This window comes from Rattus norvegicus, chromosome 16, assembly GCF_036323735.1.
Source record: "Rattus norvegicus strain BN/NHsdMcwi chromosome 16, GRCr8, whole genome shotgun sequence".
NCBI classification, from domain to species: Eukaryota; Metazoa; Chordata; class Mammalia; order Rodentia; family Muridae; genus Rattus; species Rattus norvegicus.
The window spans coordinates 49,960,342-49,978,878 of record NC_086034.1 but is presented as its reverse complement, the minus strand read 5'-3'; the positions used below and the strand labels follow the sequence as shown (position 1 = coordinate 49,978,878).

At 41.5% G+C, this 18,537-nt stretch overlaps 1 protein-coding gene and 1 non-coding gene across 13 annotated transcripts in view; both read right to left on the bottom strand.

The window, feature by feature from the left end:
- Tenm3 (teneurin transmembrane protein 3) overlaps positions 1-18,537 on the bottom strand; it is a 2,726,621-nt gene that overhangs the window by 732,474 nt on the left and 1,975,610 nt on the right. The gene's annotated exons all lie outside the window — the stretch shown is intronic.
- LOC120097606 (small nucleolar RNA SNORA17) lies at positions 8,172-8,302 on the bottom strand. The gene has a single exon (XR_005495175.1). It is a non-coding gene; the product is annotated as a small nucleolar RNA SNORA17 (small nucleolar RNA).

The window sequence follows — 18,537 nt, the reverse complement described above, 5'->3', positions numbered from 1 at the left end:
GACTCAAGGTTCTCAGTGGAGGGCATCAGTGGGGATCATAAGTGGCTTCTTACACCACCTTTACAAACATGTTCTGACCCCCAAAGCCTGCTGTGCCAACAAAGGTTCAAAAGCAGTGCTGTGTCCCTATGAGGTCATTCAGAATTAAATATCATTACTAATTTATACTTACTAATTACTAATAATATACTATAATTACTAATTATTAATTAGTAAATAGAGGACAACATTACCTGTGAGCCAAGCAATCACTAGTACCTCATTGTAGTACTAAAAACTGAGAAATTCCAGTAAAAACGTGTGTGTGTGTGTGTGTGTGTGTGTGTACATCCCAGCATGTTTCTACATAATATTCCAATCATCTACACCAACTCAGCATGGTTGCCTCTCCAACAGGAAAAAGCTGCACATGGGCCATATTAAACTGATCATAAGAGAAGGTCCTCCACCACACAGGTCTGCTACCTGACTGAAAATGACGTCAGCTTCCCTAAGTCATCAAGGGTGACTGATTTATTTAAGCATTTCTCAATACAAGCCACATGACATGCAGGATTAGGTTCATAGGTGTCCTGCTGCAATTATTCATGGTTTTATCTAAGATACTAGAGACAAACTATGATGGATAAGGTCATCTTTAAAAGTTAAAAAATTATGAATTAAAGAATGCCAAACCACTAAAACTTCCAAGGTTTTGCACACCTGCAAAGGAAATGAGTGTGCTTGGTGATGGCTGCCATTTTATGAAATCCAGTAGGAAGTCTAAAATGGAGAAAAACAAAGATGTTCGTGATGCTATTTTTAAGTGTGACTTTTATCCCCCCCGCCTTGATATTAACGTTCTAACAAGACAAAGGGGGTTTGAGGAACTATAAGACCACCTGGCTGCCATTAAGCATAGTTGAGCCCTCAGTCATCCTTGACAACCGAACAGCCTTTGGAGGAGGGTGGAGGGCAGCTGGAGGCGGTCCCCGAGGAGGCCCGGGCACATGCGCAACCAGAGTTGGTTTCTGGCATCAGACACATGATAAAGGTTTCCATGACCCATCTTTCTAAGTGGAAGGGAAAAGTAGAGTGTGTGACTTCCTCCTTTCACTCTCCTTTTCAAAATCAGGGTACATTTTACAAGGTAGATGTGTAGGCAAATGGACAGTTAGGGGTTTCGCGTTCATTAATTTAAATGCCCTAAATCATATTCAGTCCGTTTACGTAGAAGATTTCTCCTAATTCTGGCCATTGCGTTCATAGCAAGTACAGCCAGGATTGGCAGACTTGGTTTGACAAAGTCTACCATTAATTAAACATTTCCTTAGTCTCCTTGCTTGTCAGTTGGAGCGGTTGATCCCTGCTCGCCAGGCCTTTGGTCCCACAGCATGCTCTTCGAGCTTGGAGCCTTCTGCAGACACTTCTGCCCCTGGTGCACCTCATTAGGACGGGCTTCCTAGAGTTTAGTGAGGCTAAACGCTTCCCCAGTGCCCCATCCATTCCGCTGCAACCTATTTGTTTTGTTTCTCATCTCAGGATCAGCTTGCCTGTGCCTTCCAACATGACAATTAGCTAATTTAATAAATCTAATTGAGTCCAATGTGCCGCTGTGAGAGAACTGGGAGAGGGGCCCTGCCACTGCCTCTGGGTCTTCCTTTCTCCTTCTTCCACCAAATTCACAGTTTAATAATACACTCTGAGGAGACGGGCTCATTCCTATTTCCAAAGTGGAAAATAGATTTCAATTTTTGTTTTTGAGCCGGCTTTGACGGACTAGTGGCGCCTACTTATAAATCTATGGTACATACAGATTGTCAAATATGAGCTAGAGTTTTCTTGGAAGTAGTTTAATGTTTAATTAGCGATGTTACTGCAGATCCAGTAATGAAGGCTGTATATCTGCTATCCATGTTATATTTGACAGTGTAGAAGGTTAACAGAAAACACACCAGCTCATTAGTATATAAGGTGATTTTTTCCCCCATCAATCTTAGAGTGTTAGATGTATAGAACATAGGACCCATGGAGAATGGTGAAGCTCTTCATAAAATAAAAACACCTCTGCAGGAAAAAAAAATGGCCTACACCGGTCAGATCATTGTGTCCCTCCTGGTTCTACATTTTGAGCCTACAATTTTTTTCTCTGCTGCTCACAGCTTTTCCTCTTGTGGATGCTTCTCTGCATTCTGGCTTGAGCCCTTGGAATCCTCTAGTGGTTGATATTAACACCAGGCGAGGGAAAGGGGCTTGGAATACGGCGGGAGCAAAGGAAGAGAGTGCAGTGGTCAGAGGAGAGAGAGGACAAACATCCAACAAACCCACCCCCCCCCGAGGTGAGGGGGTCCCAGAACTGAAGCTCCTTAGGGCCAATGCAGTACCCACTGAACACAGCAGCGTGGACTTACCACAGAGGATACCCCACCAGAGCTAGCTGGGAGGAAGGCACTTAATTTAGGTTTATAAGCTCATGGGTAAAAAAAAAAAAGGTATTGTCAGCATTGGAAGCATGAATGGGATCTTTAGACGACACTATTTTAAAGAGTGCAGATACTATGTACTCTTCAGCCTCCTGTGAGCTTCATCTTCAGACCACAACAAAATGACAGAGAGCCACAGAGACTGGAAGGCTTTGGATGCACTCAACATCCCTGTTGGCCTCTTGGATTGTCCATGATTCATCAAAAAGGACATTTGAAGAACTGACATTGGCAATCAGCATGCTGACGGGAAGTGTATTAGAGGGGACGGGATCTAAACTTCTGTGAAATTGCCTGATTCTGAGGGCTGAGGAGTGGATGGTTCAACCAGGAGAGATGTTTACTGTGCAGACCTGGATGAGATCCCTGGACTCCATAGAGAGGTGGAAAGAAAGAACTCACTTCACAAAGTCTTCTTCTGACCCTCACGGGAGCACAATGGATGCCCTCCACCATGCATACCCATGCCTGTCCAGCTTTGAAAAGCACAATACAGTCATCATGGACATGCCAAAGCCCATGGAAATGGAGTTCAAAATGAAGTTGGTGAGATGGATGGGGAATGGATAGTGCAGGTGCTGCATATCACGCTGAATTTTTGACTTTTCCTAAAAGAGCACGGACGTGTGCTTGCAGGACAATCAGACTATGATTTGCTCCAGCATAGTTAACGAGCTGGTTAAGGAAAGCCAGGTGATAAACTGGGCAGGATGTGGAAGAATTTGGAAGATGACCAAGGCAAGATGCAGGAGGTGGCTGAATGGAAGAAATCAATAGGAAGCAAAATCAAGTGACTCTGCTATGAGAAGTGAGGTTCTGAGAATGGCTTCCTCATCAACGTCCTCACCCGCAAATGTACAGTGTCTGTCAGCAAAGAAGGGAAGAGTGGAGAAGCATCAGACTTTGGAGAGGAAAGATCCTATGCTCAGTTTTGTCTTTAGCGACATACATCTGGTCATGTTCAAGTGTGCAACTGGACTTCCAAGGAGGCATGCAGGGTATAAGCATGTATTTCACAGGTAGTTTAGATAGCAAATATAGCCACTGGCAGAACAGTTTTTCCTGGGAGCATGAAGACATTAAAAAATGCCATGTCATTTGAATGCAGAAGAATAATTCCGTGAACTGGTTGGAGAGGATGCCACTGGGAAGTTAGTGTCTTGAAGGCAGTGGTCTTGAAGAAGCCACGGCAGGCATGTTAAACCCTATGAGCACTCACATGGACTCAATACATGTTAATTGGATTTTAATATCTTCAGGTTCAAAGACTCCACTTCTTTTTAAGACATGCAGGGACTTACTAACCAACTGAAATCTTTTGTTCCTATTTTAACGTCTTGTATTTTGCCCTGAAAAAGTATGCTTTTAATAAAGCATATATAATACTGTGCCTATGAAACTTGATATTATTTACTCAACTAAAAGCATTAGAAAATAAGGGAAACATTTTAATATGCTGTTGGATATCAAACCTGAGCTTAGGTATTAATGTATACCAATATTATTTTTTGTTGCATAGTTGCATTATCTTATTTTAAAGTGCAGCATTTTAAAAACTCTATGAGCTGAATGGTTTATTTTTAAGTCAGAGGTTACTTAACTCTCTCTTTATTAGAATATGTGTACTTATATACAAAAGTACCTACTGTTAGTCACTTATATTTGATAATTTTTCCAAGGCTCATTTCAACTTTTAATTTTAATATTAGTGTTTATTTATAAATATATGATTATATGTACATGTATTCATATTTGGAGGAATTCTTAAGTATAAGTTTTTCTTTTTCAGAATAAAATGTAATTTGATAAAAATATGTTCAAGGGAATAAAGTAATATTTCATTTTACTTTCATAAAAAACCCTTTTTTAAGACATAAACTTTTTTGATTTGAACCAGCTATGACATGATTACTGAACCAGAAGTTTTCATATTTCTTCTTTTACAAAAATGAATATTCTTTTCCAATGATATTCAGACAAGAATAAGAAAACAGATTAACACTCAAGACATCAGATAGTTATTCTTTTACATTATTAAGTGAGTTAAATAGGGACATGTGAAATATCTAAGATATTTATTAGAACAGCAAACTTAGCTTTGGAAAATGGTTTTCAGATATTTCAAAGACCCCTAAAATGAAAAACGGAACCATGAGGAGGAAAGAACTACACAGGAATAAAAGAATGCAGGCTGAAGACATATCCTCCCCCATACAAAAAAGAATAGCGCTTGCCATTACATTGGTGAGAAGTGTATGACCTTGTCAATCACAATTGCATAATGACTGAATAACAAGAAAACAGTTGCATTGTGCTAATTTTTCATTTAATAATAATGGATCTACTTTAAAACCCTGTTTAGGGAAAAAATAAAATCACTGGAGAACCATAATGCTGTCTAAAACTTATGTTCTTTAAGACACATAGTTATGAGCTATTTGATCAAATGAAAACGTGTATCTATATTTAATTCGTTCTAAGCTGGTGATGCATGGATTATATTAGGTCCATTTTCTCTAAACCTTAATATAATATTATCTAACTTCAGGACATTGGACAGAATTATTGGCTATATGCTAAGACAACAATATTTCAAACTGTACAAGAATGTTTGTAAGCTTATACTAATTTATATATTATTCTCTTCAAGGGCTCTGATAAGACAAAGATGAAATATAGTTGTGATTAGGAAGATGCTGAACTATGAGAAAGTAATGTGGCCATCAGGAATCCCCGCTGGCTCCCAGGTAGAGTTGGTACTTAACTTACTGGCATGCTGTGCGTATGGTCTTTGTATGTCCAGAAACACCCATTATTCAAGTCACTAGTGGTTAACCAATTAAACAAGTAACCAGCATATCTCATCTGAACAAGTGTAAGATAGAAGGTGCTTGAGTGACTCTATAAACGTTCAAGTGGGTCAATGTTAGCGTCAGCCTCAATCTAATGTTCTCCTGAATGACACGGGCTGGCCAAGGGAAGAGTCAAGGGCAGCTTGAGATTGTCTGTCACAGCTGAGAGGTAAAACACATGATCGAGTGCAGGTTATGTGGGTGAAAATCTTCAGCAAAATGGGAGAGACCTCTGGAAGGGCAGGTGACCTTGCCCACTCACACGAACACTCCAGATCCCCAACCTAATGTTTAATAGCCAGCTCTATTAGACAGGAGCACTAACAATGGTATTTGGAAGCCTAGATGCTAGTTTGTTACTTTTGATAAGCTCATCCTTGACATGATGGCTCAGGAGCAAAATCCCACTTAAACTTGGAATCCTCAATTGGCATTAATTGGAAGGACAGGTGAGAACGTGGTCACAGGGGAATAAGACAGGACCGCAGAAAAGCAGTACTGACAGCACAGAGACCAACCAAGGACATTGGGTCTATAACTGAGATGAACCTTCTGGTTCCTCTAACCCCTGAAGAGGATTAATGAAGAATCTAAAGACCTAATTCGATGAGAAAGTGAGAGAAAGGACAAAAAAAAAGTCATAAGGACTGGGAGTGGCAGTTGGAGGTCAGTGAGTAGTAGGTGGAGAAGCACCTTCTCTCTGAATCTCCACCACCTAAACCCTTGAGCATCAGGAGCTGAGACTAACTTCCTGTGTGAGCGCAAGGAACGCAGTGAAACACGCATGCTCCTGCCTCAGGAAAAGGTCTCCTCTATCTGTAAGTGTTCTGTTTCCGGTAATCTGAAATGGGTTGGGACTTTTATATCCTCCCTAATCTATAGAGAAACATAACTAACATTTCCCCTCAATGGGTTGAAAAACCAACAGGGGCAAACAGACACTTCAATGGGAACTTGGGAACTCCGCCATACTGTGCAAAGCCTTTTCCCAGAAGCTTTGCTTGTGGTTTTATAGCTTGATCAATTTCCTCCAGATTTTTGTGTTGAATCATCGATGGAATCTAAAGGTACAGTCATCGGGCTGATCAGTTTGGTCTAATGTCTCTTTCTTCATTTCAAAAAAACTTTATACTTTGCAGATTGAATTAAATAGACTTAAGTCTTAAGGAAGGCTGTTTTCACTTCTGATGTTTCTTTAAAAAAAAACTTTTAATTGCTTCTTTGTGAATTTCACATCATGCAGTCCATCTCACTCATTTCCCCACCCCCACATACCCACCCTCCCCCCTTGCAACCTCTCCCCCAACAGAGAAAAAAAATCTCACTGAGGAAGCTGTAGAATGCCACAGTGTGTCCTAGAGTGTACCCTCTGTCCACACTTCTTTGCTTGCAAATGTTCCTTGCAGTAGATACTGGAACCTCACGGGGACTCCTCTCACTTACCTGTGGTTGCCCGGTGTCACGGAGATCCTTAGTTCTGCACCTGTAAAACCGGCCCATTTCATGTACTGTAGTAGTTCATCCGTGGGGTAGATGCTGGGGTGGGCTAACACAAAGCCCTGGACCTGGATCTGAGAGGTGTCTGAGCTGAGATAAGGGCCTGCTCTCCTGAGTGTTGTAGCTGGGGAGGGACATGGACATTTCTTCCATCTTCATGACCCTGGGGCCAGCTGCCACAGCTGGCAAAGGATGAGAAAGGGGCGGAGGCCGTCTCTCTCTTGTCTATAGCAGATCATAGGCAGGGATGCCTCTCCCACTCACGCCTTTGGGGATCACCTCATTGGCAACTCAACACCACCATCCAGGGCCAGCTCTACTGTGCTGCCCAGAGGAGGAGCCAGGCTAGCTCTCCCACGATGGTCACTTAGGATGGCCAGCTTTCCTGCCTACCATTAATGTCAAGTGGTGGGGCGGGGTGTGGCGGTGGTGGTGGTGATCTCTCCCTCACCCATGTTACCACATGGCAGACAAGTTGCTGAGCCAGCTCTTCCATACTTTGCCCTCAGGACTGGCCTGCCCATAGCCCTGCCCACAGGGTCAGCTGTACTGTCCTGCCCAGGCACGGTGTAGGGCCTGCTCTCCTTAGTGCTGCAGCTGGTGATGGATAGGGACAGCTCTCTGTTCTCATGACCCCAAGGTTAGGTCTCCCACCTGTTGCAGGTAGTGAGGGATTAGCAGGGGAGGTTATCTCTCTTGTATCCACTCCACTGCATGGGAGACTCCCACACTTGTATCTTCAGGGCGGCTTACCCGCAACTCCTGCAGTGTGTGGCCTGTTCTCCTGAGTACTGCCCCAGCAAAGTGTGGGGACAGCTCTTCTGCTCTCCTATCCCCAGGGCCAGCTCTCCCATGATGCCCAGGTGAGGGGTGGGGGCAAATCTGCATAGCCCTCAGCCATCAACATGTCCCCACTAGGCAGCTCAGACCAGGGACATCTGCCTGGCCTTTGGTGGTTACATATTGCTGCTGCTGCAGGGCCATGTATTCAGATGTGTTACCCAGTGGTAGCCCAGGCTAGGCCCCCACCATGGTCCAGATGGCATCACTGGCTACATACATCACCCTCTCGTCTCCAGTTCTGTCTGTCTTCATTGTGCCTGCCTCCTTCTGTTTCTTCTCTCATTTCTCCACCACTTACTTGCTCCTCTTAGTGGTGACTGGGTGTCTGAGTGTCTGGGGTCATCTCAGGAGTTCTATGTCCCAGAACTGCATTATGAAGCCAGGCAGGGGTCAACTGGAGCATGGTCTGACCCCCCCAACCTGCGAGGTGCCCCACTAGTGGTCATCTCAGGCTAGTTCTCTCTTCAGGTCCCGTGGTGCCAGTTGGTGGTCATCTCTGGCATACTTCTTTTCAGGGGGTGTTAGGCTGCTAATCATTCAGACATTCCCAGGCTGGAATACTGAGCTCAGACATAGCCTCTCTCCTCCCCACCACCTCCTGATGTACACGTGACACAGCAGCCACATGTGCATTGCTTCTGGGGCAGGCCATTCGATGTTGCGCATTTCTCTGAATTTCCTGTCTGCACAGCCATATTTGTCCACATTCTTTTAAGGAACCCAGTGTGGTCTCAAGTCACACAAGTGAATCTTGTTCATCAGTACTCATCACCACAATCGCTTCTTTCCTTTTATGATTAACAGGCACTAACCTGGTTAACTGAAGCCATAATTTACTAAGAAGTATTACACTGCGAAAGAGTCACACCAGCTTCCACAGTGGCGGATGGTTCTCTGTCATGCCTGGTAGTTATTGAACAAGAACGTGGGGTGTCTCACCACCCTTCTGTTTAGTAGATGGCACCTCAGTGGCCTTGGTTTGCTTGTTTCTATACCGAAATATCTGACAACTTCTGGGAGGAAAGGCTTGTTTCCTCACACCATTTTGAGTATGTGTGCAGCCTATCCCAGAGCAGTTGCTATGGCAGCAGGCTCATGAGCTTCTTGCTCAATATCTGGACACATCGGGAAGCAGAAAGGTCTGAACACCGATGGTTTTCAGTTGTCACAGCCTGGCCCCCAGCACATCGCGTGATGATGTCTATATTCACAGTAGGTCTTCCCTGATCAGTTGAGCCTCTCCGGAGGTTCCCTCAGAGACATTCCCCAAGATTCTCTTCACTGTTACAATCGGATCGTAATGCGCTTGTTATAACCCCACAAGGCTGACAGCTGAAGTGAACAATCCACAGTGAGAAACCAATGCCTAAAGAAACCCCATTCATATCCAGCAACTCTGTATACATAGAAGCTAAGGAACAGGCTAGTCCTGTTTCTGCCAAGACAAATGATGGTTTCATACGACCACCCATACTTGCTAACTATGTTGTTTGGTTTCCTCCATCACCAGCCAACTTTGCACATTATTTTTCTTTTCATATTTTAAAACACCGAGATCCATTAAGCAAGGGAAAACCTTTTATAGGAACTACCTAAGGCTGAACCTAGTGACCACAAGCAGGTTCTGTAACAGGATGAAAGCGAGACATTTTAGAGAGAGGTTGGAACATAAACGGCCTTGGTGGGTGGTTGGTGTTGTTACTTCTGAGTCTTTGGGATAAATAACATTTCCTAGTTTGATCTATATTAAATGAATTATTATTTTTTTAAAAAGAGGAAAGAAAAAAAAAAACCCAGCCTTCTTCTGCTTCAGTCAGCCCTTGGCTCACTTTGATTTAATTCTTCAAAACATGCCCAACTTTGAGCTTTTTCAAAAATTTCCTGTTCGAAATGATGAGTTTGGGTTGCCGTATTAAATAATCAACACCCTCCTTCTGATCTTCTCAAGTCTGTGTGCTTTGGACTTAACAGGTAACTCTAAAGAATTTGAACATTGCTGATTTTCCTCTGTGCTTTCATCCCCACCCCCACCCCAGCTCAGCAAACAGTTTCCTCCTATGCTTTCCAAGTCAGCTATCGACTCTCATGTTCACAGAGGACGTAATGTACACCATAAACTTTTACAACTTGTCTTTTCTCATTTCAAAATCATTCATCTGCTTATTATTTGTCTTGGATTAGATATTTTAAGAGTAGCCTTGTTCCTGGCAGTTGTGGCACACACCTTTAATCCCAGTACTCGGGAGGCAGAGGCAGGTGGATCTCAAGGAGTTCAAGGCCAGCCTGGTCTATAGAGCAAGTTCCAGGACAGAGAAACCTCTCTCTCTCTCTCTCTCTCTCTCTCTCTCTCTCTCTCTCTGTGTGTGTGTATGTCTGTATGTGTGTGTGTGTATGTGAGAGAGAGAGTATCCTTGCACTACCGCCTAGACATTAGACATTAACATATAATAGTATGTTAATATATCCATTTAATATTTGATCAAATATCTCTTACAGCAGATCACCTTGCATTGCATCAAGACAAGGTGCTTGGTAATGTGAAAGGGGCAAGTGGTCACACTACCTTGTAAATATCAGGCAGTCACTTAAAGGCCAGAGCTCCCTTGGAAGGCGATTTTGCCACTGGAGAATGGTTTTCTTCCAAAGGACAGGCTCTTCATTCTCAGAGAGAACTGAATCTCAGCCAGAGCAGGGTTGTGGTGATCGAGGGGGTCCCTGTGGTATAATTTTAGCCTTTGCAGAATTTTCCATTGCTTATCCTCAGCACCCCTGCCATTTCATCATTTCAGTGATTGCTCCCCACAACACCAGCTGACGATTTTACTGGCTGTGGTAGGGGTTGAGTTGGATTATATTTCACTGAACAGCAGCCCAGCTTGTATAAAAATAGTCTTTGGAAAGGAAATAATCTCCTGTGAGTGACTGCGGTGAAAGAAAGACAATAAAACCAGGTGATGGGAAGTAGATAAGCCAAAGCTAAAACATTCACTAAATTTCACTAAATTAAAATATCTGAAATCTGGAGATGATGATTTCAACCATAGATGAAAAGTTTGGAAGGTACCGGGTTTCTTATTATTTTATATTTAGCATAAAGGTTAAACTCATTAAATACTTAATAAGCATAAATTTTCTAGGAGTTAATGAACTGTCATTCTTTCCACAATGAATTTGTACCGAAATTGGAGGACTTACTCTGAGACGAAAGGTGATATTTTGCTTGAACAAAGCATTACTCTGTTAGTATTTCGGTAATAACAAATCTACTAACTAGATTTTAGTGTGATACACACTCACAGATGGATTGTATTTTTAAAAGAGATGTAACCTATTTTTAATGCTGAAAAATTCTGGAAGGTTTTCTTCGTGCTTTTGATGCTTTGTATAACATTTGGGCGCTCCTGCTGCATATTCGCCCTTGGGTGCCAGTAATATTAAGCCATATTATTATAGGAGTGCTATGACACTAATGCTTCACTCTTGCGGTGGTTTGAATACACTTGGCCCTGGGAGGGGCACTATTAGGAGGTGTGGCCTTCTTGGAGTAGGTGTGGCCTTGTGGTAGGAAGTATGTTACTGTAGGGGTGCGCAATGAGACCCACCTCCTAACCACAAGGGAGCCAGTCTGCTCCTGGCTTTCTTTGGATGAAGATGTAGAACTCTTAACCTCCTTCTCCAGAACCATGCTTGCCTGGGTGCTGCCTTTCTGCTACCATGATAAGGGACTGAGCCCCTGAACCTCTAAGCCAGCCCCAAAATTAAATGTTGTCCTTATAAAAGTTGCCTTGGTTGTGGTATCTTTTCACATCCGTGGGAACCCCTAAGACAATTATATTCTCATTACTTCTTACTTTTTAAATGTATGCTACGTTTCTCATTATCCTTACCAAGTCACCTAGAATCAATGGCAAAGCAGATGCTCCTTTTACATCCAAGAAAGGCCAGTTGCAAATACACCAGGTTAGCAATTTCAGAACTTTCACACTTCCACTGTGCTTCCCCTTCCATAAGTACATTGGTCCTGCTAGCTCAACCTTCCTTTCCTGGATCACCAATCTGGTCTGTAAGGCTTGGTTTTTCCTCTCACATTCAATTCCAACTTCACAATTACTGTTTTAGTTAGAGGGAGTGGCTAACAAAATCCTGTAGCAGGATGATAGAGAAGATGGCTGGTCCTAGGAATGGCTGGCAAGTGGTATAGGTCCTTACAATCTAGGACTAGATGGAAAGGCTCAGGAAGGAAACTGGAATAGCAACCAGCACTTAACTATAAGCCAGGGGATCCTGCTGCTTTTCCTGTTCTGTTTCAAATTCTCCTCAAAGCAGATGCTATGTTATTAGGACCATGCTACATTGGGTAAAACTCAAGTTCAGAGTTCAGTTATTTTACCCAAACTCATAGGACTATTTCTAGTCTTTTAAAACCTGTTATCCCAAGTCATTTCCTGGGCTATTTCAAGATACCTGTAGGTGATCCAAGACTATTCCACAGCACCCAAAGCAAATGGGGTTGCTGGAACGAATGGGTGCTTCTACCAGGAGAGGATTAATGACGACTGGGTTTTTGGTGAGTTCTGATCTATTTTGCTGAAGTCATGAATGAGAATGGATCTCAACATCCTGGGTGGGATTTTCATTAATGGATCTGGCTTAAGTTGTCTTTGGGAAAAGTGACAATTGAGAAAATACTTCTTAGGAAGTGAGGTAGTTAATTGCATGTTGTAAATTAAACAAAAGTGATTGAGTAGGGCTATTTAGAGGCTGTTTGGTCATGCTACATGGGTAAGGTCTATGGAGAATAATTCTTCCTTCATAGGCTATCTCAGAATCAGAAGAGCTCAAGGATGGGACCTATTGAACGGTAATATCTTAACACCGTGAGCTCCCCACTTGTTCTTCATGTACTTAATGCTGATAGATGATGTTCATGTAAATCTTTTTTGGTGAGTGTTATCACTCTCAAAACATGTGGGTTAACATGTGAGTCAGTAGACAGTCCTGAGGAAATACAACGTTTTCCATTATATACATGACTTTTAAAAGAGCCACTAAACTGGGGATGACAATGACTCTCCTCAGCTGTTTATAAGAACACAACCATCACCATGTATCACACAGACTTCTAGTCCAAAGAAACATTGTGAGGAACAGTAGCGAGTCTTTACAATCTGAATAAATTTCCATCTAAGTAAATTATAGTAAATTGATCTATTCAATCAAGGTTATAACCCTGTTCATGAAGCAGCAAAATATTTTGTGTGTGTGTGTGTGTGTGTGCGTGTGTGTGTACTTGAAAGTAATTTAGCCCTTAAAGACTACTCTTACAAACAACTTCTCATGGAGTGGATGCTACTATGTTTATTGTTTAAATAGTAAACTGTGTAAAACTGAGCCCCTAGCATACACTGTATACCATAAAGCATTATACTAGGGGTTGTTATAAACTTTCCAGCAATGCATCCTCAGGCTGTATCCTGAGGCTGTGGATTATCTCCATGAGACCATGTGTCAGTCACCAATTTACCTTTATCATTGTGCTTTTCGGCAAGCATGCATCGGTAGTATTTCCTTTGTGCCTGGTGTTTTGATAGAGATTTTTGAGGAATGGCACAGATCATTATCAGAGAGCTTAAGGCATCTATGTCTCTCTCTTGAGGGAATATGAGGCCAAGAGTGTTCTCATCATATGAAATATAAACCTTACTCTAGACAGCGATTTAGGAACATCAGACATGATTGTGTGTGGACATTCCCTCTCCCACTGAGGTAACCCATGCCTTTCTTCTTTATTGAAAGGCCTCCTTCATGATAATTAGCCTCGTATTACCACCGATCAAATTGCAAAAGTAATTCATTAAGTTAAAATAGCTAATTGGGTATGGTGGTCCTCACCTCTTAAGTTCAGCACTTTGGAAATAGAGAAAGGAAAGGATGCACAAGACTGTCTCAATGAAGCAGAAGTGGAAGAGAAAGGGAAGGAAGCAGAGGAAAGATTGGGAGGAGAAGGAAGGGAGTGTGAGGGGGTGGGAACATTGATTATTCTTGCTTTTCTACATAGCAATAAAACTTAGTTATGCAGAAATCATCTAGGGGAATCAGACAACTCATCATGTTGGAAGTAAATAAGTGAAAAGAGCCTGAATATTAAGATAGAAATGATATACAAAGTAATTAAAATTTATCTTGGAGTTTGTCCCGAAAAAAAAAAAAAAACTATGTACAACTCTATTAATTTACTAATGCAATGAGTAAATATCATTAGATGATATTTCTTTTTATTGAAACCATTCACCATGAATTTTGATTGTTTTTCATCAAGATCAATTCTGAAAAGAGACCAGTCCAAAGCAATCTTTTCTCAGAGAGAGCATTCTTCCCATGTAATGCCACCATCCTAAAGCCAAGGTCACGAACCACAAGCCTTGTGGCCATCTTTGACCTGACAGTCAATATAGGAAGTCTAATTGCTTTTCTGTTATTTATTCATGGGTTTTTTTGCTTTGAAACATTCCTGCCTGAGCACCTCTCTTAAGTTCTTTTAGGACAGCTTTGAAGCAACTCACTCTTGTCTCTCAGGTTCCCATTTCCATCCCACCGGAACTGTGCTTCTGTGGTGTATTCTCCATCGGCAGACAGGATGATGGGAAAGAATGTCAAAACCACTTCCCTAATAATGTCCCTTGGCTAACTGTTATGGACTGAGCCTGAAATGTCCCCCTCGGACACATGCTTTGAATATTCCCCAGCCAGTGGCACTATTTTGGAAACTTTAGGAGATAGATCTCACTGACAGAAGAAAGGGAAGCGGAAGTAGATGTTTGAAAGCCTAGCTCCTGGTCCAGAAGTCCTTTCTCCTTCCTGGTCAGCCATAAGTGATCACTGCTGCCCTCTACCCTTTTACTATAGGTAAGTTCTTGAACATTGCTTGTCTCTATGATAAGCTGAAACTCTCTAAAGATCATCAGTCTACAACCCTCTCCAGTTACCACTTGTTTCTAGGAGATACTCCCTCAAAATGCTCCAGAAGAGATCTGTAGAGTGAACCAGCGCTGCTCCCTCTGCTTGGTTCTTCCTACCTCCCTTTCAGTTATTCCTTTTTTGTTTGTTTGTTTCTTCAAACTGCTAAGTTAAAGCCTTTCAGTTGGTTCTGTAGGTTTTCTTATGGCTTCCTTGACCCCTCCATCTGCCCACATCTTATACACCTGCTCCATTCCCTGAAAGTCTGTCCATTTTTCTATCTGTGAAAGGTTATCTGCTCCACGTTATTCTCCCCAACTTCCCTAGATAAAGCTGATTCATTCTCCCGCTGTTGTCCTTGTCTCCACCAGTTGGTTACACCAACCTCTTAATTTTTTAGATAGTTTTGCTCATTTTTCTGCTCACTTGTTTTTAAAATTGTCTTTCTTCCCAAGAGAGATGGTAAGCTTGAAGAGAAAAATAATGAGATTTTACTGTCATTTCCCTGGCTTTGGTAATGGAGCCTGGGATATCACAGATTGTAAGTCATTATCATCTTCTACCTTCACAATGGGTTCCTTTTAACCAGCTCTGATCAGCTGCTCTGGGTAACTTGGTTTGCTCCAGACAGTGGAGGTCCATTTTAAAGTCAGGAACTCATTGTAGGAAGGGAGGGACTTTGTTTTCAACTTGTCACAAGCTAGAGTCCTTTGTGAAGAGAGAACCTAAGTTGAGAATGTGCTTTTACCAGAGTGGGTTGTAAGCAAGTCTGTTGGGCATTTTCTTGATTAATCATTGATGTGGGAAGTCCTGCCCACTGTGGGTGACACTATCTCTGAGTAGGTGATCCCTAGATGTATAAGATGTGGGCAGATGGAGGGGTCAAGGAAGCCATAAGAAAACCTACAGAATCAACTAATCTGGGCCGATAAGGGTCCACAGAGACCGAACCACTAAACAGGAAGCATGCATGGGAGTACCCTAGGCTCTCTGCACAGATGTAATAGTTGTGTATCTTGGTCTTCATGTGGGACTCCTAACAGCTGGAGCAGGGGCTGTCTCTGACTCTGTTGCCTACCTCTGGGACCTTTTTCCCTACTGGGCTACCGCTGCTAGTCACAATAGAAGAAGATGCGCCCAGTTTTACCACGACTGGGAGGCTGCTCCCTTTTTCTGAAGAGAAAGGAAGGAGGAGTGAATGGGAGAGAGTATGTGTGAGGGAACAACTGGGAAGGAAAGAGGGAGGGAAAGTTCAGTCAGGGTATACATAAGTAAATACATAAAAAGTTAATTAATTGATAAACCACGGGGAGCAAGCTAGTAAGTGGCATTCCTCCATGACCCCTGCTCAGCTCCTGCCTCCTTGCTCCTGCCTTGAGCTCCTGCTTCTCTCGAGATGAAGTGTGACCTGAGAGTTGAAAGTTGAAATAAACCTATTTCTCCACAAGTTGATTTTGGTCGTAGTATTTTCATATAGTGATAGAAAAACCCCAAGACAGGGGGCTAAGGCACTGTGGAAAGGCACATAGGGGGCCATTAAAAGTGATAGCAGCTGTTGCCTGTTAATCTTCCGTAGTCTGTATATGGGCGACATCTGAGATGGAAACAGGGCTCTAATTCTGAATCTTTTAATACATTACGATTTTGTCATTTATGGAGGGACAGCATGATATCTGTTTTATAAGATTTCAAATGTGTCTAAAATACTGAGTAGAAAGATGAATGAATAGCGAGAGATTTGTTCAGAAAAAAGCTCCCCAAACCCACGCACACATGTGCCTATTTCCACACAAAACCCACAAGCGAATGCTTCAGAACTTATTTAAATTCATGGTTAATTAAGCTTCGGACAATCATTTAAGGTAACTTCCTCGGGAGATTGTACACCTACACAACCCACTTCTATACAAATGCCTTTTCTAAATACAACCTGGTTGCAATTGCGGAATTATTTGTCATGCAAAATATTTGTGCTTTCATTCTGTTACCAAGCTGTGTTCCCATATACATTTTCTCACAGTCTTCTTTTTTTCCCCCTGAACGCGTCCCATTGTTACTGAACAATTGACTTAGAGTGTATGTTCACTGTACAAATTGGACAGAGGCAGATGTATAATTCATTCTGTTTTTCTCCCCTTAGAAACAAGAAACTAAATATAAACAAGAGTAATTCAATCCCAATGAATAGGAATCACCATGCTTTATAATACAGCAGAGACAAAAGGAATAGAGAGGAACTTGTTACATTCAAATTGTATCTGAAAGGCTTACGTAATACGCTGTGAAGGACCGTTACATACTAATTTATTTCACTTTCCGTTAGTTACTTCCCTTTTTTGGTGAGTGAAACATCCTTGCTAGTGGAAACTGCTTCAGTCTCCGAGGCTAATCATTGAAGAAAATGAATTATGCAATTGAGGTTTTTTTGTTTCTTTCAATTTTGTTGATTTCTTAATTATTTCAGTTAGTTACACAAAAGTGGTCAATTTATAGATACCATCAATGCAAATATTGGCTGCCTGAAGAAAACAATTTAGGCCCCTTTTAGGAGAGTACAAATTAAGTTTATCAGAAAACAAAGCAAAAAACCAACATAGAGCTGGTGTTTAAGGAAACACCATTGAGTTGAGTTAGTGCCTAAGCAGTATGTCTTCCGTAGTGGACAGACAGATGTGAGAGGAGAAAAAAATCATGTATGTTTAACATGATTTGTGTAAAATAATTATGTGCTTTACTAACACTTTTATTACATCTCCTTCCAATTTAAAGATTTCCAAATGATCCAGTTTTCCATTTCTTAACTCCTTCGTTCCAGCCTACGGTTTGAACTCTTGCAAAATTTCCCAGAGGATACCAATTCAAATTCACTTGATTTATTTTTGCATATTGTAATCACCCACTCTAAACACATGATGCTTTGACACCTACATGCGACTCTATGATGTCACTACTGTTAAAACTGTAACATTGCACAGTTCTACATATTCTGTCTCACAACGAGAATATGAACACAGTGAAACACTGAAAACAAACCGAGACTAGAAACAATTGTAGAACATCAGGGATGTGTTTTATGACGTGGATATATATATATATATATATATATATATATATTTTAGAAAAGCAAATCTATTCTTAATATTTTCTCCAAGGCTTCTAAGTGTCATCAGGAGACTCTGCTCAATCTTCTAAATTACTTGCATAAGAATGTCTGTCTGCCCCCAGAGAACTGATGGGCCAGTTTTTAATTATTTGTTTTCTTTTTTGCATATATACATGTGTGTGTGTGTGTGTGTGTGTATGTATGTATGTAATTATTTTTCTTTTTGGGAGTTCATCACTAGAAAATTTTACAAATGAGATGTCTAATAATAATAAATTATTTCAATATATCTGCTTTAGAAAAATATTTTTAAGGTTTGTGGCAAGGTTCATGATTGGCTTTGGGATGTGAAGGAGTTTCTTATTTTATATGCCTCCTGGATCGAATGCAAACCAGTGGAATGGACTTGTGGTGATTCTTGTGAATTCTTTGAGGAGTCGCAAACGACCGTTTGTGAAATCAGTTCATTAGTTTACCTAATTTATAAGGTCCACACCGAAATGCCTTGCTACAGCAGAAAGAATGAAACCGTTCTCTCGTGTTTAACTACTAATTAATTAGCTAGAATCCTAGTTGCTCACGATAACCATTACAGCAATGTAGTTTTTATGTTCGGTAAGCTGTATCATTTAATATTTCAAAGAACGATGCTATTTAAGTGGGTAGGTCCTGCTTATCACAAAGTAGAGTGACCTCTTAATAGGAACATAACGAGTGAAGTTAGCATCTGTACCTCCGAAGTAAAAACCTAACATCAACATGCCTATTAACAAAATGAGAAAAAACTAATTAAAGCAAATTAGCCTAATGTGCACATGCTGGA